Consider the following 23110-nt stretch of genomic DNA (forward strand, 5'->3'; position numbering starts at 1 on the left):
GCCCGTCCAGACACCCCCAGCTAGTCTCTCATGGGTTCTCCCTATTCCTGTTCATTTTCCACAGAAATTTCAAACTGGGCCAAACAGGAGGTTAAAGGAACTGACTCTCCAAGTGGGGAGAGTGTTAGAAAAGCGTCTGGAATGTTGCACCCGAGTACCAGGGGACGAAAACTGAGACACATTTGAACACGTTTCCCGATCACACGGTGGATCATACTCTGAGTTCCACATGCATGTTTTAGCTGAAGGAAAAATCCCTTAAACCTGGAGAGTTGAGACCCATGGAATGGGTACCATGCAATATGACTTCAAAGGGTCTGCATTTGCTCACCAATCCTCACCAATCCTATCACTGCTGCGTTTATGCCGCTGTACACACGCTTGATTCTCTTTCGGAGACATATAAATCCATAGCTTTTAAGATTATTACTAGTCAGGTATATTGTTAGGCGTTTAATATGGCGTCTTGAGTCCACTTCGTTGAGCAAGGAGTAGCTCTTGTCTATTACATATTTCGCTTATGGAACGGTATCAGTGCTAATTTCAATCTCTGGTTTTATGCAGCACCCCAACTCACCTTTCCCCTTAAGCAAGCATAAGTTGGTTTTCTACATTTGAGACCCTTTTCTGTTTTGTAATTCAGTTCCTGTGTAGCCAAGTTTACATTCTGTGTATTAGTGATATCTTATGATGTTTCTTTTTCTGTGTGACTTATTTCACTTAGAATCATCGTACCTGAATCCACTCATTATGCTGCTACGGGCCTGATGACATAGATTTCATTGCTGAGTGATATTGCATTGTACGTATGTGCCACAACGTCTTTATCCATTTTTTGCTTTCTGCGATATTGAACTTGTACCGTAAACGAGGTTCTTGTAAACAGAGCCGTCCCAAACTTTGGGGTGGCTGTCTTTTTGACTTTAATTTCCCTAAGCTATAGGACCATAAGTGGAAGTGCTCTAGGCTGTGTTGCTTTGTTTTTTAGATGTTTCAGGAAACACCATACACTTCTCCATAGTGGCTGTTGGCAATTTACATCTCGCCCATCAGCATAACAAGGCTCCCAGTTCTCCATGGCCTGTCCTGCCTTTGTGGATTTTACACTTTTTTCAGATGGCCCTTTTGACCAGGGGGCAGTGGGACTTCATTGTAGTGCAGATTTCCTTTGCAAGCTTGCTTGTTTGGCCAAAAAGTGCGTATGCGTTTTTTCCTGAATATATTCAGGAAAAAACGCATATGCCCTTTTTGGCCAAGTGCATCATTGTGGACGTTCTGCCTCTTTTCCTATGCTTTACATGCAATTCCAGTCTACCTCCTGAAATCGGTTTCCTGCAATTCCGCCCCGCTTTCAAGTCCTCTTGGCAGCCTTACTTCAATATATTTTTGGACCAAAGCTGGCATTTATAACTCTGCAGGTTTGTGAATGACAGTGCCCCTGAGCTCCTTTCTTCAACTTGCTTTCTTGTGAGCTGGCCGCAACACCGCAGGATTGCTTCTCGCCCTAGTGTGGTTCCGGCATGGCACGCTGAGCCTTTGGTTAATTCCTCTTCCTGGTGGGAAATGAGAGTTAAATTTGCCCGTCCAGTCACCTCCAGCTAGTCTCTCATTGGTTCTCCCTATTCCTGTTCATTTTCCGCAGAAATTGCAAACTGGGCCAAACAGGAGGTTAAAGGCACTGACTCTCCAAGTGGGGAGAGTGTTAGTGAAGCCTCTGGAATGTTGCACCCGAGTACCAGGGGACGAAAACTGAGACACATTTGAACACGTTTCCCAATCACACGGTGGATCATACTCTGGGTTCCACATGCATGTTTTAGCTGAAGGAAGAATCCCTTAAACCTGGAGAGTTGAGACCCATGGAATGGGTACCATGCAATATGACTTCAAAGGGTCTGCATTTGCTCACCGAACCTCACCAATCCTATCACTGCTGCGTTTATGCCGCTGTACACACGCTTGATTCTCTTTCGGAGACATATAAATCCATAGGTTGTAAGATTCTTACTAGTCAGGGATATTCTTAGGCGTTTAATATGGGGTGTTGAGTCCACTTCGTTGAGCAAGGAGTAGCTCTTGTCTATTACATATTTGGCTTATGGAACAGTATCTGTGCTAATTTCAATCTCTGGTTTTATGCAGCACCCCAACTCACCTTTCCCCTTAAGCAAGCATAAGTTGGTTTTCTACATTTGAGACCCTGTTCTGTTTTGTAATTCAGTTCCTGTGTAGCCAAGTTTACATTCCGTGTAGTAGTGCTATCTTGTGATGTTTCTTTTTCTGTGTGACTTATTTCACTTAGAATCATCGTACCTGAATCCACTCATTATGCTGCTATGGGCCTGATGACATAGATTTCATTGCTGAGTGATATTGCATTGTAGGTAAGTACCACAACTTCTTTATCCATTTTTCGCTTTCTGTGATATTGAACTTGTACCGTACACGAGGTTGTTGTAAACAAAGCCGGCCGAAACTTTGGGGTGGCTGTGTCTTTTTGATTTTAATTTCCCTAAGCTATAAGATCATAAGTGGAAGTGCCCTAGGCTCTGTTGCTTTGTTTTTTAGACGTTTCAGGAAACACCATTCACTTCTCCAGAGTGGCTGTTGGCAATTTACATCCCGCCCATCAGCATAACAAGGCTCCCAGTTCTCCATGGCCTGTCCTGCCTTTCTGGATTTTACACTTTTCTCACATGGCCCTTTTGACCAGGGGGCAGGGAGACTTCATTGTAGTGCAGATTTCCTTTGCAAGCTTGCTTGGTTGGCCAAAAAGGGCATATGCGTTTTTTCCTGAATATATTCAGGAAAAAACGCATATGCCCTTTTTGGCCAAGTGCATCATTGTGGACGTTCTGCCTCTTTTCCTATGCTTTACATGCAATTCCAGTCTACCTCCTGAAATCGGTTTCCTGCAATTCTGCCCTGCTTTCAAGTCCTCTTGGCAGCCTTACTTCAATATATTTTTGGACGTTATCTGTCATTTATAACTCTGCAGGTTTGTGAATTACAGGGCCCCTGAGCTGCTTTCTTCAACTCGCTTTCTTGTGAGCTGGCCGCAAACCCGCAAGACTGCTTCAGGCCCTAATCTGCTTCTGGCAGGGCACGCTGAGCCTTTGGTTAATTCCTCTTCCTGGTGGGAAATGAGTGTTAAATATGCCCGTCCAGACACCTACCTCACTCTCAACCCCTTGGTGATGTGGGTCCTCTGGTTTGTGGCCACCTTTGCTGGGTTCCTCACCTTTCGATGATGTGGCCCCACTAGTGTGAGGACACTCCTGCCTGGTTCTCATCCACGTGGTTCTGTGTACCCCCTGGTGAGAGTCTGTTCCTTGCTGTGTTCCTCACCCTTCTGTGAGGGAGACCCTCTGCTGATAGGTCACTCCTGCATGGATGGCACACATTGCCTTGGTGAAGTCAGCCGTGTGGTGGCAGTTGGAGCGTGCTGGGAATCTCCTCCCCCCGGTGATGAGGGCCCTCTTGCGTCAGGCCCTAACTGCTGGGCTCACCAACTTTTCTTAGTGAGCCCAATGATGCTTGGGCACTCCTCTTAGGATCCCATCTCCATGGGGATGTGGGCCTTCTGCTCTGAGGTCCCAACGGCTGGGTTGTTCAGTTTCATGATGTGGGCTCTCTTCTGTTAGTTCACTCCTGCCTGCATCCCATAGCTTCTGTGCTCTCGGCCGCCTGCTGGGAGGTTCCAACTGCTGGATTCCTCACCTTTCTTATTCTTTGGGCCCTCTGTTTTTAGGCTACTCCTGCCTGCCTCACTCCCATTCCCTTTGTGATATGTGTCCTCTGATTTGAGGCCACATGTGCTGGGTTCCGCACCTTTCGATGATGTGGCCCCACTGGAGGGAAGACAGTCCTGACTGGTTCCCATCCCCTTGCTGATGTGGGCCCTCAGGTGAGAGTCTGATTCTGGCTGGGTTCCTCACCCTTCTGTGAGGTGGGCCCTCTGCTGTGAGGTCAATCATGCCTGTCTGGCACACGTCACCTTGGCGACGTGGGCCCTCTGGTGGCAGTTGGAGTGTGCTGGGATCCTCCTCCCCTCGGTGATGAGGGCCCTCTTGCCTTAGGCCATAACTGCTGGGCTCCCCACATTTTCTGATGTGCGCCAAGTGAGTGAGGACACTCTTGCCAGGTTCCCATCCCCATGGGGATATGGGCCTTCTGCTCTGAGGTCAAAACGCCTGGCTTGCTCACAGTACCATGATGTGGGCCCTCTGCTGTGAGTTCACTCCGGCAAGGATCCCTTATCATCGGTGCTCTGAGCCGCCTGCTGGGAGGTTCCAACTGCTGGATTCCTCAACTTTTTTATTCTATGTGCCCTCTGTTGTGAGGCTCCTCCTGCCTGCCTCACTGCCAGCCCCTTGGTGATGACTGTCCTATGGCTTGAGGCCACATGTGCTGCGTTCCTCACCTTTCGATGATGTGGCCCCACTCGTGTGAGGACACTCCTGCCTGGTTCCCATCCCCTTGGTGAGGTGGGCCCTCTGGCGAGAGTCTAATCCTGGCTGGGTTCCTCAACGTTCTGTGAGGTAGGCCCTCTGCTGTGAGGTCACTCCTGCCTGGCTGGCACACGTCACCTTGGAGACGTGAGCCCTCTGGTGGCAGTTGGAGCATGCAGGGTGCCTCCTCCTCTCGGTGATGACGGCCCTCTGGCGTCAGGCACTAAATGGTGGGCTCCCCACATTTTCTGATGTGCGCCCAGTGGTGCGAGGACACTCCAGCCAGGTTCCCAATCCCATGGGGATGTGGGCCTTCTGCGCTGAGGTCCCAACGCCTGGGTTGCTCACAGTTTTATGATGTGGGCCTTCTGCTGTGAGTTCACTGTGGCCTGGATCCCATAGCCTCGGTGTTCTGGGCCGCCTGCTGGAAGGTCTAAATGCTGGAATCCTCACGTTTTTTATATTATGTGCCCTGTGTTGTGAGGCTACTCCTGCCTGCCTCACTCCAAGGCCCTTGGTGATGTGGGTCCTCTGGTTTGAGGACACATGTGCTGGGTTCCTCACCTTAAGATGATGAGGCCCCACTGGTGTGAGGATAATCCTGACTGGTTCCCATCCCCTTTGTGATGTGGGTCCTCTGGTGAGAGTCTGATCCTGGCTGGGTTCCTCACCCATCTGTGAGGTGGGCCCTCTACTATCAGGTAACTCTTGCCTGGCTTGCTCACCTCGCCTTGTTGACATGAGCCCTCTGGTGGCACTTGGACCCTGCTGGGAGCCTCCTCACCTCTGTGATGAGGGCCCTCTGACGTCAGGCCCTAACTGCTGGGCTCCCCAACTTTTCTTAGTGAGCCCAGTGATGCTCGGGCACTCCTCTTAGGTTCCCATCTCCATGGGGATGTGGGCCTTCTGCTCTGAGATTCCAAAGGCTGGGTTGATCACAATTTCATGATGTGGGCTCTCTGGTGTTAGTTCACTGTGGCCTGGATCCCATAGCCTCTGTGCTCTTGGCCGCCTGCTGGGAGGTTCCAACTGCTCGATTCCTCAACTTTTGTATTCTGTGGGTCCTGTGTTGTGATGCTCCTCCTGCCTGCCTCACTCGCAACCCCTTCGTGATGTGGGTCTTCTGGTTTGAGGCCACATGTGCTGGGTTCCGCAACTTTCTATGATGTGGCCCCACTGGTGTGAGGACACTCCTGCCTGGTTCCCATCCCCTTGGTGATGTGGGCCTTCTGGTGACAGTCTTATCTAGCTGGGTTCCTCACTCTTCTGTGAGGTAGGCCCTCTGCTGTGAGGTCAATCCTGCCTGACTTGCACACATCACCTTGGCGACGTGGGCCCTCTGTTGGCACATGGAACCTGCTGGGAGCCTCCTGCCCTCGGTGATGATGGCCCTCTAGCATCAGGCCCTAACTGCTGGGCTCCCCACGTTTTCTGATGTGAGCCCAGTGATGCCAGGACACTCCTGTCAGGTTCCCATCCCCATGGGGATGTGCGCTTTCTGCTCTGAGGTCCCAACGCCTGGGTTGCTCACAGTTTCATGATGTGGGTTCTCTGGTGTTAGTTCACACCTGCCTGCATCCCATAGCTTCTGTGCTCTCGGCCGCCTGCTGGGAGGTTCCAAATGCTGGATTCCTCATCTTTTTTATTCTTTGGGCCCTCTGTTTTTAGGCTACTCCTACCTGCCTCACTCCCATCCCCTTTGTGATGTATGTCCTCTGATATGAGGCCACATGTGCTGGGTTCCTCACCTTTCGATGATGTGGCCCCACTGGTGGGAGGACAGTCCTGACTGGTTCCCATCCCCTTGGTGTTGTGGGCCCTCTGGTGAGAGTCTCATCCTGCCTCGGTTCCTCACCGTTCTGTGAGATAGGCCCTCTGCTGTGAGGTCACTATTGCCTGGCTGGCGCATGCCACCTTGTAGACGTGGGCCCTCTGTTGGCAGTTGGAACCTGCTGGGAGTCTCCTCCCCTCAGTTATGAGGGCCCCCTGGCGTCAGGCCCTAACTGCTGGGCTCCTAACATTTTCTGATATGTGCTAAGTGGTGCGAAGCCACTCCTGCCAGGTTCCCATCCCAATGGGGATGTGGGCCTTCTGTTCTGAGGTCCCAACCGCTGGGCTGCTCACAGGTTCATGATGTGGGCCCTCTGCTGTGAGTTCACTGCGGCCTGGATCCCATAGCCTCGGTGCTCTGGGCCACTTGCTGGGAGGTTCCAACTGCTGGATTCCTCAACTTTTATATTCTATGGACCCTGTGTTGTGAGGCCAGTCCTGCCAGCCTCACTCCGAACCCCTTGGTGATGTGGTTCCTCTGGTTTGAGGCTACATGTGCTGGGATCCTCACCTTTCGATGATGTTGTCCCACTGGTGTGGGGACACCCCTGCTTGGTTCCCATCCCCTTGGTGATGTGGGCCCTCTGGTGAGAGTCTGATCCTGGCTGTGTTCCTCACCCTTCTGTGAGGTGGGCCCTCTGCTGTGAGGTCACTCCTGCCGGGCTGGCACACATCGCCTTGGCGACGTTGGCCCTCTGGTGGCAGCTGGAGCCTGCTGGGAGCCTCCTCCTCTCGGTGATGAGTGCCCTCTAGCGTCAGGCCCTAACTTCTGAGCACCCCACGTTTTCTGATGTGAGCCCAGTGATGCCAGGACACTCCTGTCATGTTCCCATCACCATAGGGATGTGGGCCTTCTGCTCTGAGGTCCCAATGTCTGGGTTGCTCACAGTTTCATGATGTGGGCTGTCTGCTGTTAGTTCACTCTGGCCTGCATCCCCTAGCCTCTGTGCTCTGGGCCGCCTGCTGGGAGGTTCCAAATGCTGGATTCCTCACCTTTCTTATTTTTGGGCCCTCTGTTATGAGGCTCCTCCTGCCTGCCTCACTCCCAGCCCCTTGGTGATGGGTGTCCTATGGTTTGAAGCCACATGTTCTGGGTTCCTCACCTTTAGATGATGTGGCCCTACTCATGTGAGGACACTCCTGCCTGGTTCCAATCCATTTGGTGATGTGGGCCCTCTGGTGCGAGTCTGATCCTGACTGGGTTCGTCACACTTCTCTGAGGTGGGCCCTCTGCTGTGAGGTCATTCGTGCCTGGTTGGCACACATCGCCTTGCCGACGTCAGCCCTCTGGTGGCAGTTGGAGCCTGCTGGGAGCCTCCTTCCCTTGGTGATGAGGGTCCTCTGGCGTCAGGCCCTAACTGCTGGTCTCCCAAAAGGTTCTGATACGTTCTCAGTGGTGCGAGGACACTCCTACCAGATTTCCATCCCCATGGGGATGTGGGCCTCCTGCTCTGAGGTCCCAATGGCTGGGTTGCTCAGTTTCATGACATGGGCCCTCTTCTGTGAGTTCACTGTGGCCTGGATCCCATAGCCTCGGTGCTCTGGGCCGCCTGCTGGGAGGTTCCAACTGCTGGATTCCTCACTTTTTTATTCTATGGGCCCAGTGTTGTGAGGCTACTCCTGCCTGCCTCACTCCGAGGTCCTTGGTGATGTGGGTCCTATGGTTTGAGGACACATGTGCTGAGTACCTCACCTTTCGAAGATGTGGCCCCACTGGTGTGAAGACACTCCTGCCTGGTTCCCATCCCCTTGGTGATGTGGGCCCTCTGGTGAGAGTCTGATGTTGGCTGGGTTTCTCACCCTTCTGTGAGGTGGGACCTCTGCTATGAGGTAATTCCTGCCTGGCCTGCTCACGTTGCCTTGGCAATGTGAGCCCTCAGGTGGCAGTTGGAGCCGGCTGGGAATCTGCTCCCCTCAGTTATGAGAGCTCTGGATAAAACACATATGCCCTTTTTTGCCAAGTGCATTATTTTCCAAGTTCTGTCTCTTTTCCTATGCTTTAAGAGCGACTCCCGTGTACCTTCTGAAATCGGTTTCTAGCAATTCTGCCCCGCATTCAAGTCCTCTTCACAGCCTTACTTCAGTATAATTTTGGATGATAGCTGTCATTTATAACTCCACAGGTTTGTGAATTACAGTGCCCCTCAGCTCCTTTCTTCAACTCGCTTTCTTGTGAGCTGGCCGCAAAACCGCAGGATCTCTTCAGGACCTAATCTAGTTCCAGCACGGCACGCGGAGCCTTTGGTTCACTCGTCTTCCTGGTGGGAAATGAGAGTTAAATTTGCCCGTCCAGACACCTACAGATAGTTTCCCATTGCTTCTCCTTATTCCTGTTCATCTTCCGAAGAAATTGCAAACTGGGCCAAACAGGAGGTTAAAGGCACTGACTCTCCAAGTGGGGAGAGTGTTAGTAAAGCATCTGGAATGTTGTACCCGAGTACCAGGGGACGAAAACTGAGACACATTTGAACACGTTTCCCGATCACACGGTGGATCATACTCTGGGTTCCACATGCATGTTTTAGCTGAAGGAAGAATCCCTTACACCGGGAGAGTTGGGACCCATGGAATGGGTACCATGCATTATGACTTCAAAGGGTCTGCATTTGCTCACCGAACCTCACCAATCCTATCACTGCTGCGTTTATGCCGCTGTACACACGCTTGATTCTCTTTCGGAGACATATAAATCCATACGTTTTAAGATTCTTACTAGTCAGGTATATTCTTAGGCGTTTAATATGGGGTTTTGTGTCCACTTCGTTGAGCAAGGAGTAGCTCTTGTCTATTACATATTTGGCTTATGGAACGGTATCTGTGCTAATTTCAATCTCTGGTTTTATGCAGCACCCCAACTCAGCTTTCCCCTTAAGCAAGCATAAGTTGGTTTTCTACATTTGAGACCCTGTTCTGTTTTGTAATTCAGTTCCTGTGTAGCCAAGTTTACATTCCGTGTATTAGTGATATCTTATGATGTTTCTTTTTCTGTGTGCCTTATTTCACTTAGAATCATCATACCTGAATCCACTCATTATGCTGCTACAGGCCTGATGACATAGATTTCATTGCTGAGTGATATTGCATTGTACGTAAGTACCACAACTACTTTATCCATTTTTCGCTTTCTGCGATATTGAACTTGTACCGTAAACGAGTTTCTTGTAAACAGAGCCGTCCCAATTTTTGGGGTGGTTGTGTCTTTTTGATTTTAATTTCCCTAAACTATAGGACCATAAGTGGAAGTGCCCTAGGCTCTGTTGCTTTGTTTTTTAGATGTTTCAGGAAACACCATACACTTCTCCAGAGTGGCTGTTGGCAATTTACATCCCGCCCATCAGCATAACAAGGCTCCCATGTATCCATGTCCTGTCCTGCCTTTCTGGACTTTACACTTTTTTCAGATGGCCCTTTTGACCGGGTGGAAGTGAGACTTCATTGTAGTGCAGATTTCCTTTGCAAGCTTGCTTGTTTGGCCAAAAATGGCATATGCGTTTTTTCCTGAATATATTCAGGAAAATACTCATACGCCGTTTTTGGCCAAGTGCATCATTGTGGACGTTCTGCCTCTTTTCCTATGCTTTACATGCAATTCCAGTCTACCTCCTGAAATCGGTTTCCTGCAATTCTGCCCCGCTTTCAAGTCCTCTTCGCAGCCTTACTTCAATATATTTTTGGACGATAGCTGTCATTTATAACTTTGCAGGTTTGTGAATGACAGTGTCCCTGAGCTCCTTTCTTCAACTCGCTTTCTTGTGAGCTGGTCGCAACACCGCAGGATTGCTTCAGGCCCTAGTGTGGTTACGTCACGGCACGCTGTTCCTTTGGTTAATTCCTGTTCCTGATGGGAAATGAGAGTTAAATTTGCCCGTCCAGACACCTCCAGCTAGTCTCTCATTTGTTCTCCCTATTACTGTTCATCTTCCGCAGAAATTGCAAACTGGGTCAAACAGGAGGTTAAAGGCACTGACTCTCCAAGTGGGGAGAGTGTTAGTAAAGCGTCTGGAATGTTGCACCCGAGTACCAGGGGACGAAAACTGAGACACATTTGAACACGTTTCCCGGTCACACGGTGGATCATACTCTGGGTTCCACATGCATGTTTTAGCTGAAGGAAGAATCCCTTAAACCTGGAGAGTGGAGACCCATGGAATGGGTACCATGCAATATGACTTCAAAGGGTCTGCATTTGCTCACCGAACCTCTCCAATCCTATCACTGCTGCGTTTATGCCGCTGTACACACGCTTGATTCTCTTTCAGAGACATATCAATCCATAGGTTTTAAGATTCTTACTAGTCAGGTATATTCTTAGGCGTTTAATATGGGGTGTTGAGTCCACTTCGTTGAACAAGGAGTAGCTCTTCTCTATTACATATTTGGCTTATGGAACGGTATCTGTGCTAATTTCAATCTCTTGTTTTATGCAGCACCCCAGCTCACCTTTCCTCTTAAGCAAGCATAAGTTGGTTTTCTACATTTGAGACCCTGTTCTGTTTTGTAATTCAGTTCCTGTGTAGCCAAGTTTACATTCCGTGTAGTAGTGATATCTTATGATGTTTCTTTTTCTGTGTGACTTCTTTCACTTAGAATCATCGTACCTGAATCCACTCATTATGCTGCTACGGGCCTGATGACATAGATTTCATTGCTGAGTGATATTGCCTTGTACGTAAGTACCACAACTTCTTTATCCATTTTTCGCTTTCTGCGATATTGAACTTGTACCGTAAACGAGGTTCTTGTAAACAGAGCCATCCCAAAATTTGGGGTGGCTGTATCTTTTTGATTTTAATTTCCCTAAGCTATAGGACCATAAGTGGAAGTGCCCTAGGCTCTGTTGCTCTGTTTTTTAGATGTTTCAGGAAACACCATACACTTCTCCAGAGTGCCTGTTGGCAATTTACATCCCGCCCATCAGCATAACAAGGCTCCCAGTTCTCCATGGCCTGTCCTGCCTTTCTGGATTTTACACTTTTTTCAGATGACCCTTTTGACTGGGGGGAAGTGAGACTTCATTGTAGTGCAGATTTCCTTTGCAAGCTTGCTTGGTTGGCCAGAAAGTGAGTATGCGTTTCTTCCTGAATATATTCAGGAAAAAACGCATACGCCCTTTTTGTCCAAGTGCATCATTGTGGACCTTCTGCCCCTTTTCCTATGTTTTACATGCAATTCCAGTCTACCTCCTGAAATCTGTTTCCTGCAATTCTGCCTTGCTGTCAGTGCCTCTTCATAGCCTTACCTCAATATACTTTTGGAAAATAGTTGGCCTTTATAACTCTGCAGGTTTTTGAATTGCAGTTGCCCTTAGTTCCATTTTTCAGCTCTTATTTTTGTGATCTTGCCTCATATCCACAGGATTTCTTCAGGCCCTATTCTTCTTCTGGGGCGCCTTGCTCTGCCTTTGGTTAATTCTTCTTCTTATGTGAAATTAGAGTGACATGTGGCCATTGAAACCGCTACAGCTATTTTCTCACTTGTTCCCCCTATTCCCATTCATCCTCCGCACTAACTGCAGACTGTGCGATACCGGAACTTAAAGGCATTGACTCTCCATGTGGGGATGTTGTTAGTAAAGTGGCTGGAATGTTGATCCGGAGCCCCAGGAGAGGAAAATGAGGTGCGTTTTAGAAACCTTTCCTGATCATATGGTATACCATCTGCTGGATTTCCCATACATGGTTTAGCTGTAGGAAGATTCCCTTCAACCTGGAGTGTTGGGACCCTTGGAATGAGTAGCATGAAGTATTGCATTAAACTTTCGGCAGTTGCTCACCAAAGCTCACCAATCCTCTCAGCCCCAAGTGTCCAGCCTTATGTCTTATCCAGCTGTGGGTTTATATGTGGTCATTCCAGGTTACATCACAGCCCCTGAGCGAATTTTGTAAGAATTTTTCTCTCTTTCATTGTTTCTGCGTTTTGGTTTTAAAATTTATTTCTATAATGGGGTTTAGCTCATTTTCACTGCTGTGTTTGTGCCGCTCTGCACACACTTGATTCCCTTATGGAGATATATCAATACATGGGTTTTAAGATTCTTATTACTCATATATTTCTCTGCAGTGTATAGGGTGTGTTGAGGCCAGTTCATTGAGCAAGGTGTAGATCTTGTCTAATACCTATTTGGTTTATTGAACGGTATCTGTGCTAATTTCAAACTCTGGTTTTATGCATCACCCCACCTCTCCTTTCCCCTTAAGCTGACATAAGTGTGTTTTCTAAATGTGAGACACTGTTCTGTTTTGTAATTCATATTTTGTGCAGCCATATTTATCCTCCCTGTATAAGTGATATCTTATGATATGTTTCTTTTTCTGTTTGACTTATTTCAAGTAGTATTATCGGACCTAAATCCACTCTTTATCATTCTACTAGCCTTATTACCTTGATTTCATGGTGAAGAGATATTCCATTGTACATAAGTACCACATCTCTATCCATTTTTTCCCTCCAGAGACATTTAAGTTATATCCTAGTCGAGGATCTTTTAAACAGAGAGGCAGTAAACATTGGGGTGCCTGTGTCCTCTCGATTTTTGTTTTTCCCAAGATATACGCCCATGAGTGCAAGTGCCCTATGCTCTGTAGCTCATTTTTTAGATGCTTTAGTAAACACAATATACTTCTCCAGAATGGCCGTTGGCAATATAGATTTCCACTATAAGCCTCACAGGGCTCCCTCTTCTCCTTGCCCTGTCCTGCATTTCTGGTGTTTACACTTTATGAGGATGGCTCTTCTGACTGATGCAAAGTGATATCTTTTATAGTATTGATTTCCAGTGCCCACCTGTTTGGTTGGCTAAAAAAGTGTATGCCCTTTTCTTGAATATATACAGAAAAAAACGCATACAGCCTTTTTGGCCAACTGCAATGTTGGCAATGTTCAGCCCCTTTTCTTGTGCTTAATGGCGAGTCCTTTCTACCTCCTCAAATCCCTTTCCTGCCATTCTCCCTTGCTTACCAATCCTTTTCTCTGACTTTCCTCAAGACATTTTTCAGTGATAGATATTTTCAACTCTGCAGTTTCGTGAATTTTACTGCCCCTGAGTTCCATTGTTCAACTTGTGTTTATGGGAACTGGCCACAAAGCAGTGGGATTTCCTCAAGCCCTATACTGTTTCCATGGGCAACCCTAGCCTTTGGTCAATTCATCTTCCTGATAGGAAATTAGAGTGACATGTGCCTGTCTGAACACCTAGGACTTGTCTCTCATTGTTCCTCATCCTTCCGCTTCATCCTCTGGACAAATTCCAAACTGTACGTAACAGGATGTTGACAGTGCTGACATCTCCAAGTGGGGAGACTGTTAGTAAAGACGCTGGAGGGGTGAACCCGAGCACCAGGAGATGAGGAGATGAGATGCCTTTTCCAAACTCTTCCCGATCAGACGGTATACCATCCTCTGGGTGTGACAGACATGTTTTAGCAGTAGGAAGAGTCCCATTCATGTAAGGAGAACACCAGGGCTTTTTCAAAATCAGTGTCTCCCCGAAACCCAAACTGGGGAGTTTTTTAAGCTACGGCTACACATATGTTCATTAAGGGCCTTGGGAAGTAGGCAGAGTCCAAACTTTAGATGATTGAAGTCTTCAGGGTCAGAAGCACTCACCACCGGCTTCCCTTAGGTTACACTTTAACTGTCATTGATAGATGATGTCAATAAAAATATCTATTCTTTTTCCGATTATTTCCCCTTATAGGTTATTGCAAAATATTGAGTGTAGTTCCCTGTGCTATCCAGTAGTTCCTTGTTGATGATCTATTTTATACATAGCAGTGTGTATGTGTTAATTCCAAACTGTTAATTTATCCCTCCTCCCAACTTTCCCCTTTGGTAATAATAAATTATAAGATTTTATACTTCTCAGAAATGGGGCAGCTGAAAGAGAGGTATCATTTTCAATGGAAAAACATTTAAAACAAGATTGAAGCTTTAACCAAGATTATTAGATGTACATCCTTGGAAAGAAATCACTTCATTTCTCTAATATTGACCTGACAAATAAGACAAACCTTTTCACTGAACTTGCTTATAATAAAGTGATGGAAATATCAAATGGAAGTGTTAGAAACATCTTATTTTACCCGAGCCTTATAAACTGTTCTATGTTAACTACAGTTTGGCTCACACATCTGTTCATTGAAGTTACAATAGTCTCAATTTCTGTTACTGATCCTCCAGAGTGGACCCCAACAAGTGTCCCCCTGCCCAGTGTCATTGGGGCCAACAGATCGAGACTGAGTTTGGTTCCCAAGCAAAGGAAACTTTATATTTTGATCAGAGAACGGAGAGGTGAGAGCATACACTACCGCGTGGGCTGTGGGCTGGGCTGCTGTGTAGAGATCCTGTCAGAGTCAGTGGGAGGGAGGGGGCGGAGCTCTGGAGGGCCGGGTTGGCTGCAGCTCAGGCTCTATATCTCGGAGTCTGCACTGGGCCCCAGGAGCTGAGGTGTCGACCCAGCCATTCTGCACTAGGAAATCTGGTCTGAAGTGCCGGGTGTGGAACCTCTGCATGCGGGACCCTAGGAGCACGTGATATTAGACAAAGCACAAAGGATAAAAAAGGTCAGACTTGACTTTATTGCCCAGATTCTATTTTTATCTCCCAGGGATTTTTAATGGGCTTTGCTGGGGACAAACCCCTCCTCTGCCTTTTGTCCCGTTCCTCATTCTTGGAGTGCTGAGGGTGCAGACCCTTCTTCTGTAACTGCTGAGTGCTGAGTTGGGAGCCCTCATACCAGGGGACGAGGGTCAGAACTTCTCCCCAGCAGCCTCCAGGTGACGTTGATTGGCCCCAGGACCCCTGCCTCCCTGCTCGTCCGCCTGAGCACCAGCATTGGAAGTGTTATAGATTCTAATGACCTTTAAGGGTCCAGGAAAGAGATGTGCAGAGACGCTGTGGGGGCCGGTTTCACCCCGCCCCACATTTGTTCGGCCACCTTAGGCTGACCGTTTCTGCCAGCCTAGATGCTCTGACCAGTAGTCTGCTCTTTCTTCAATTAGGCCCCTGAATTAACGTAAAAACAGCACCAGGTGTCAGAGCCCTGCCCGCTCAACTCCCAGACAGTCCAGGGTCAGTGGTGATCAAGGACCATGATGGCCACTGAGTCAACAGCCTTTTGAAGTAAACAGGAGTCCAGCCGGTCTTATTGGCCACCATCATCACGGTGTCTGTAGGCTTTTCTATGGTGACAGTGTGATATACGGTTCCCCCGCCAAGATTATTAGCTCCCCTCCGGGTGCAGTAAGTCCTGCAAGCAGTAGTCTACTCCTTTGGGACACACTATTGTTGTTTTATGAGAGAAACTCCAGGTCAAGTGATGTTCACACGAGTCGTCATGGTGCCCTGTTGCCCCCGGTTATCTCTCTGGATGTTGGAGTTGGAGGGCCTCCTCACTCGAGGTCGGTGTGCCCACGGAGCGAACCCTGCAACTTCAGGGCATGGTTGGTGATTAGGATCACCACGTGGGGTCCTTTTCCCTTAGGAGGGAGGTGGCCTTTTGGGCTGCTGATTTCCAGGTTTTTAGATACTGCCAGTATCTTGGCCAGATGTGGCAGTGGGCCAAGCCCCTTGGTGACTGTAGTTTATGCTACCTGGATGGCATTCTTGCGTTGTTCCATTTCAAGTGGTCCCAGTTTTTGCACTAATTCTCCAATGGCGATTCACCTTTCACCGGGAATGGAAAGGTCAAAGGGTTTAGCTCAATTAGGGAGTTCCAGGGCAAGGGTCTGAATTGACTGCTCTTTCCATTCTTGAAAGGCCACTTCTGGATTCTGTTCAAAAGGATCATCATCTTTTCCTTTCAGTGTTTCATATAGAGGCCCAGCTAGTAGACTGTAGTTAGGGATCCAGAAGCAGCAAACCCTGGCCTCCCCAGGAACCCCTAAGCTGTCTTCTAGTTTTAGAAAGGGGTAAGGCTGCAAATGGTTTCTTCCCTTTCCTGGGATGGGCTTCTCTGACCTTGTGTGAGAATGAAGCCCAGGCAGGTCACCGCAGTCTGTGATATTTGAGCTTTTTCTTGGACAACTTCTATCCTTTATTGGCTTGGTAGTTCAGAGGCCTCCTTAGTAGGGCTGGCGATCAGAATGTCGTCTGCATATTGAAGGAGGGTTTCCTTTTCCAGAGGTAGAACTTTTCGGTCTTTAGCTAAGCTTTCCCCAAAGATGGTGTGGGAATTTTTGAACCCTTGGGGCAAGACGGCCCGGAAATATTGTTTTAGTTGTATGTTGAGTCTTGCCACTCACAAGCCAAAATTTCTTGTGACTCTGGGACTAATGGAATACAAAAGAAGGCATCATTGAAGACTAATACAGAATACCATGTCCTGGTGGTTGGTAGAATGACCAGCAGGGTGTAGGAATCAGGAGCAACTGGAGGTATATCCTCGGTGGCTTCACTGACTGTCCTGACATCCTTTACCAGGTCCCCAGCAGCCCATGGGGCTCTCGTGGTCAGGCCAATCCCAGGATATGGAGCTCTCCTGGGCAGGTACCCCACCCCCAACCCAGCCCACGGGGCTCTCATGGTCAGGCCTCTCCCAGGATACAGAGCTACCCTTGCAGGTACCGTGGCAGGGCTGGGCACACAGGAACCGTGCACATAGCCCTCATTGAAGAGCACCCCCAGCTCACCTGTCGCTCAGAGCTGACACAGAGCACCTCAGAGCAGGACTTGAACTAACAAACAGCAGCTGCGACAGGTCTGTGACCCTGGGCATCACTCTGTGTGGCCTCCCTCCACCTGGTCTTCCAGAGACTTCCACTGCACCCAGGGCACCAGGCCTCTGTCTCCAACCACCACCCACCCCTCCTCTCCCTGACTCCTGGGTTCCTCTCATTAGGAGAGGGTTTTCTTGAAGTTGTCTCCCACTCATGGGCCAGATAAAATGATCAGAAAACAAGCCAAAGCTGCATCCCCTTGTCTATACTGACTCTCAAGAGCCCACACCTGTTCCTTGGACCTGGCCGGTTCAGCAAGTTCCATTTTCTGCAATTGTGTAAACCCTGAGGGGTGATGATTGGCTGACCTGGGCAGCCTTACCTTGCCGGCCAGCCCTCCCCAGGTGTGCCTGCGTTGAGATCAATATAAATACCACTCCAGGCAGCAAGAGCCCCTGCAGCTGTGCCTGACGCCATTTTCTCTGCCCTGTCAGCAGTCTCGGGGCTGGGCTGGTGGGAGGGAGTGAGAGGCCACGGCTTTGTGGGTGGCCCAGTGTGAGTGGGGCTCTGCTGGACTTTCTGCAGCAGTTGCCAGGCTGCCACCTGCTAAAGAAGAGGATGTGTCACCCATACCTGCTGCTGGAATTTCTCCCTGGGCAGAGGTGAGGAAGGAAAAAAGCAGTGGGGGCAGGGACAGGACGAGTATCTCAGGCAGGGAAATGGAAATCTTCCAGAAGAGCACCCAGGGCCAGGACCATCCTGGCTGGCCTGCAGGCACCAAGTCAGCTGGCATGCTGTCACTCGTGTGGCTCCATGGCCCTTCCTCTAGGCTTTCAAGTCCTTGTATATATTCAGGTGTTTTACCTGGGAAGGGTGGGAACAGTTCAGCAGCAACTGGCCTGGGGCTCAGCTCACGTTTACTCACAGATGCCTCAGCACGGTGCCCCAGCTTTGCAATGAGGACGCTTGTTGTGTGGGGGCTGCTGGCTGAATGGGAGACGATTCCCCACCACTGACCAACTTCAGAATTGTTTACAACTGGAGCAAGTGCCCTGCTACGGTTTTCCTCTGTGTAACTGGTGGGTTCTGTTTTTTTTTCTCTTTTTCATTTTTGGTTCAAGGTAGATTTTATTCCTCTTTTTTGTATTTACAGATATAAGCATGGAAATAATTTATTCATATAAATACATGTATGTGAAGGGAATAATTGCTTTTTCTGTTTTATTTTTTAAATTTTATTTCTTTTTAATTTTGAATTTTATTTTTTATTTTTATACAGCAGTTTCTTATTGGTTATCTATTTTATACATATAAATGTTTACATGCCAATCCCAATCTCTCAACTCCTCCCACCACCACCCCCCCAAGAGCTTTCCCCCCTTGTTGTCCATACGATTGTTGTCTACATCTGTTGCTCTATTTATGCCTTGCAAAATGGTTAATCTGCACAGTTTTTCTAGGTTCCACATATATGCATGAATATACAAGATTTGTTTTTCTCTTTCTGACTTACTTCACTCTGTATGACAGTCTCTAGATCCATCGACATCTATACAAATGACCCAATTTCATTCCTTTCATGGCTTAGTAATATTCCATTTTATATATGTACCACATCTTTATGCATTCGTCTGTCTGTGGGCATTTAGGTTGCTTCCATTACCTCGATATTGTAAATAGTGATGCAATGAACATTGCGTTGAATGTCTCTTTTTGATTTATGGTTTTGTCTGGGTATATGTCCAGTACTGGGATTGCTGTATCATATGGTAATTCTATTATTAGTTTCTTAAGAAACTCCATATTGTTCTCCATAGTGACTATATCAATTTATATTCCCAACAATAGTTGAAGAGGCTTCCTTTTTTCCACACCCTTTCCAGCATTTGTTGTTTGTAGATTTTCAGATGATGCCCATTCTAACAGGTGTGAGGTGATACCTCATTGTTGAGTCCATTTCGTTGAGCAAGGGGTAGGTCTTGTCTATTACATATTTGCCTTATGGAACGGTATCTCTGCTAATTTCAAACTCTGGTTTTATGCAGCACCCCAACTCACCTTTCCCCTTAAGCAAGCATAAGTTGGTTTTCTAAACTTGAGACCCTGTTCTGTTTTGTAATTCAGTTCATATGTAGCCAAGTTTACATTCCGTGTATTAGTGATACCTTATGATGTTTCTTTTTCTGTGTGACTTATTTCACTTAGAATCATCGTGCCTCAATCCACTCATTATGCTGGTACAGGCCTGGTGACACAGATTTCATTGCTGAGTGGTATTCTGTTGTACATAAGTACTGCAACTTCTTTATCAATTATTTGTTCTCTGGGATATTTAACTTGTACTGTAGAAGAGGTTCCTGTAAACAGAGCTGTCCCAAATTTTGGGGCGGCTGTGTCTTTTTGATTTTAATTTCCCTAAGCTATAGGACCATAAGTGGAAATGCCCTAGACTCTGTTGTTTTGTTTTTCAGATGTATCAGGAAACACCATACACTTCTCCAGAGTGGCTGTTGGCAATTTACATCCCGCCCATCAGCATAACAAGGCTCCTATTTCCCCATGGCCTATCTTGCCTTTCTGGATTTTACACTTTTTTCAGATGGCCCTTTAGACCGGGGGGAAGTGACACTTCTTAGTAGTTCGGATTTCCATTGCAAGCTTGCTTGGTTTGCCAAAAAGGGCGTATGTGTTTTTTCCTGAATATATTCAGGAACAAACTCATACGCCCTTTTTTGCCAAGTGCATCATTGTCGATGTTCTGCCTCTTTTCCTATGCTTTAAATGCAAATCCAGTCTACCTCCTGAAATCGGTTTCCTGCAATTCTGCCCCGCTTTCAAGTCCTCTTCGCAGCCTTACTTCAATATATTTTTGGACGTTATCTGTCATTTATAACTCTGCAGGTTTGTGAATTACAGGGCCCCTGAGCTCCTTTCTTCAACTCGCTTTCTTGTGAGCTGGCCGCAAACCCGCAAGACTGCTTCAGGCCCTAATCTGCTTCTGGCAGGGCACGCTGAGCCTTTGGTTAATTCCTCTTCCTGGTGGGAAATGAGTGTTAAATATGCCCGTCCAGACACCTACCTCACTCTCAACCCCTTGGTGATGTGGGTCCTCTGGTTTGTGGCCACCTTTGCTGGGTTCCTCACCTTTCGATGATGTGGCCCCACTAGTGTGAGGACACTCCTGCCTGGTTCTCATCCACGTGGTTATGTGGACCCCCTGGTGAGAGTCTGTTCCTGGCTGTGTTCCTCACCCTTCTGTGAGGGAGACCCTCTGCTGATAGGTCACTCATGCATGGCTGGCACACATTGCCTTGGTGAAGTCAGCTGTGTGGTGGCAGTTGGAACGTGCTGGGAATCTCCTCCCACCGGTGATGAGGGCCCTCTTGCGTCAGGCCCTAACTGCTGGGCTCACCAACTTTTCTTAGTGAGCCCAATGTTGCTTGGGCACTCCTCTTAGGATCCCATCTCCATGGGGATGTGGGCCTTCTGCTCTGAGGTTCCAACGGCATGGTTATTCACATTTTCATGATGTGGGCTCTCTGGTGTTAGTTCACAGAGGCCTGCATCCCATAGCCTCTGTGCTCTTGGCCGCCTGCTGGGAGGTTCCAACTGCTGGATTCCTCACTTTTTTAATTTTTTGGGCCCTCTGTTGTGAGGATCCTCCTGCCTGCCTCACTCCCAGCCCCTTCGTGATGTGTGTCCTCTGGTTCGAGGCCACATGTGCTGGGTTCCTCACCTTTCGATGATGTGGGACCAATGGTCTTAGGAGACTCCTGCCTGGTTCACATCCCTTTGGTGATGTGGACCCTCTGTTGAGAGTCTGATCCTGGCTGGGTTCCTCACCCATCTGTGAGGTGGGTCGTCTGCTGTGAGGTCACTCCTGCCTGGCTTGCTCACCTCGCCTTGTGGACAGGAGCCCTCTGGTGGCACTTAGAGCCTGCTGGGAGCCTCCTCCCCTCAGTGATGAGGGCCCTCTGGCGTCAGGCCCTAACTGCTGGGCTCCCCACATTTTGTGATGTGTGCCCAGTGGTGCGAGGACACTCCAGCCAGGTTCCCAGTCCCATGGGGATGTGGGCCTTCTGCTCTGAGGTCCCAACCCCTGGGTTGCTCACAGTTTCATGATGTGGGCTCTCTGCTGTTAGTTCACTCCTGCCTGCATCCCATAACTTCTGTGCACTCAGTCGCCTGCTGGGAGGTTCCAACTGCTGGATTCCTCACCTTTCTTATTCTTTGGGCCCTCTGTTTTTAGGCTACTCCTGCCTGCCTCACTCCCATTCCCTTTGTGATATGTGTCCTCTGATTTGAGGCCACATGTGCTGGGTTCCGCACCTTTCGATGATGTGGCCCCACTGGAGGGAGGACAGTCCTGACTGGTTCCCATCCCCTTGCTGATGTGGGCCCTCAGGTGAGAGTCTGATCCTGGCTGGGTTCCTCACCCTTCTGTGAGGTGGGCCCTCTGCTGTGAGGTCAATCATGCCTGTCTGGCACACGTCACCTTGGCGACGTGGGCCCTCTGGTGGCAGTTGGAGTGTGCTGGGATCCTCCTCCCCTCGGTGATGAGGGCCCTCTTGCCTTAGGCCATAACTGCTGGGCTCCCCACATTTTCTGATGTGCGCCAAGTGAATGAGGACACTCTTGCCAGGTTCCCATCCCCATGGGGATATGGGCCTTCTGCTCTGAGGTCAAAACGCCTGGCTTGCTCACAGTACCATGATGTGGGCCCTCTGCTGTGAGTTCACTCCGGCAAGGATCCCTTATCATCGGTGCTCTGAGCCGCCTGCTGGGAGGTTCCAACTGCTGGATTCCTCAACTTTTTTATTCTATGTGCCCTCTGTTGTGAGGCTCCTCCTGCCTGCCTCACTGCCAGCCCCTTGGTGATGACTGTCCTATGGCTTGAGGCCACATGTGCTGCATTCCTCACCTTTCGATGATGTGGTCCCACTCGTGTGAGGACACTCCTGCCTGGTTCCCATTCCCTTGCTGAGGTGGGCCCTCTGGCGAGAGTCTAATCCTGTCTGGGTTCCTCAACGTTCTGTGAGGTAGGCCCTCTGCTGTGAGGTCACTTCTGCCTGGCTGGCACATGTCACCTTGGAGACGTGAGCCCTCTGGTGGCAGTTGGAGCATGCAGGGTGGCTCCTCCTCTCGGTGATGACGGCCCTCTGGCGTCAGGCCCTAAATGGTGGGCACCCCACATTTTCTGATGTGCACCCAGTGGTGTGAGGACACTCCAGCCAGGTTCCCATTCCCATGGGGATGTGGGCCTTCTGCGCTGAGGTCCCAACGCCTGGGTTGCTCACAGTTTTATGATGTGGGCCCTCTGCTGTGAGTTCACTGCGGCCTGGATTCCATAACCTCGGTGTTCTGAGCCACCTGCTGGAAGGTCTAAATGCTGGAATCCTCATGTTTTTTATATTATGTGCCCTGTGTTGTGAGGCTACTCCTGCCTGCCTCACTCCAAGGCCCTTGGTGATGTGGGTCCTCTGGTTTGAGGACACATGTGCTGGGTTCCTCACCTTAAGATGATGAGGCCCCACTGGTGTGAGGATAAACCTGACTGGTTCCCATCCCCTTTGTTATGTGGGTCCTCTGGTGAGAGTCTGATCCTGGCTGGGTTCCTCACCCATCTGTGAGGTGGGCCCTGTACTATCAGGTAACTCTTGCCTGGCTTGCTCACCTCGCCTTGTTGACATGAGCCCTCTGGTGGCACTTGGACCCTGCTGGGAGCCTCCTCACCTCTGTGATGAGGGCCCTCTGACATCAGGCCCTAACTGCTGGGCTCCCCAAATTTTCTTAGTGAGCCCAGTGATGCTCGGGCACTCCTCTTAGGTTCCCATCTCCATGGGGATGTGGGCCTTCTGCTCTGAGGTTCCAACGGCTGGGTTGATCACAATTTCATGATGTGGGCTCTCTGGTGTTAGTTCACTGTGGCCTGGATCCCATAGCCTCTGTGCTCTTGGCCGCCAGTTGGGAGGTTCCAACTGCTGGATTCCTCACTTTTTTAATTTTTTAGGCCCTCTGTTGTGAGGATCCTCCTGCCTGCCTCACTCCCAGCCCCTTCGTGATGTGTGTCCTCTGGTTTGAGGCCACATGTGCTGGGTTCCTCACCTTTGGATGATGTGGGACCAATGGTCTTAGGAGACTCCTGCCTGGTTCACATCCCCTTGGTGATGTGGG

The sequence above is a fragment of the Orcinus orca genome, chromosome 1 (genome assembly GCF_937001465.1).
Source record: "Orcinus orca chromosome 1, mOrcOrc1.1, whole genome shotgun sequence".
NCBI lineage: Eukaryota > Metazoa > Chordata > Mammalia > Artiodactyla > Delphinidae > Orcinus > Orcinus orca.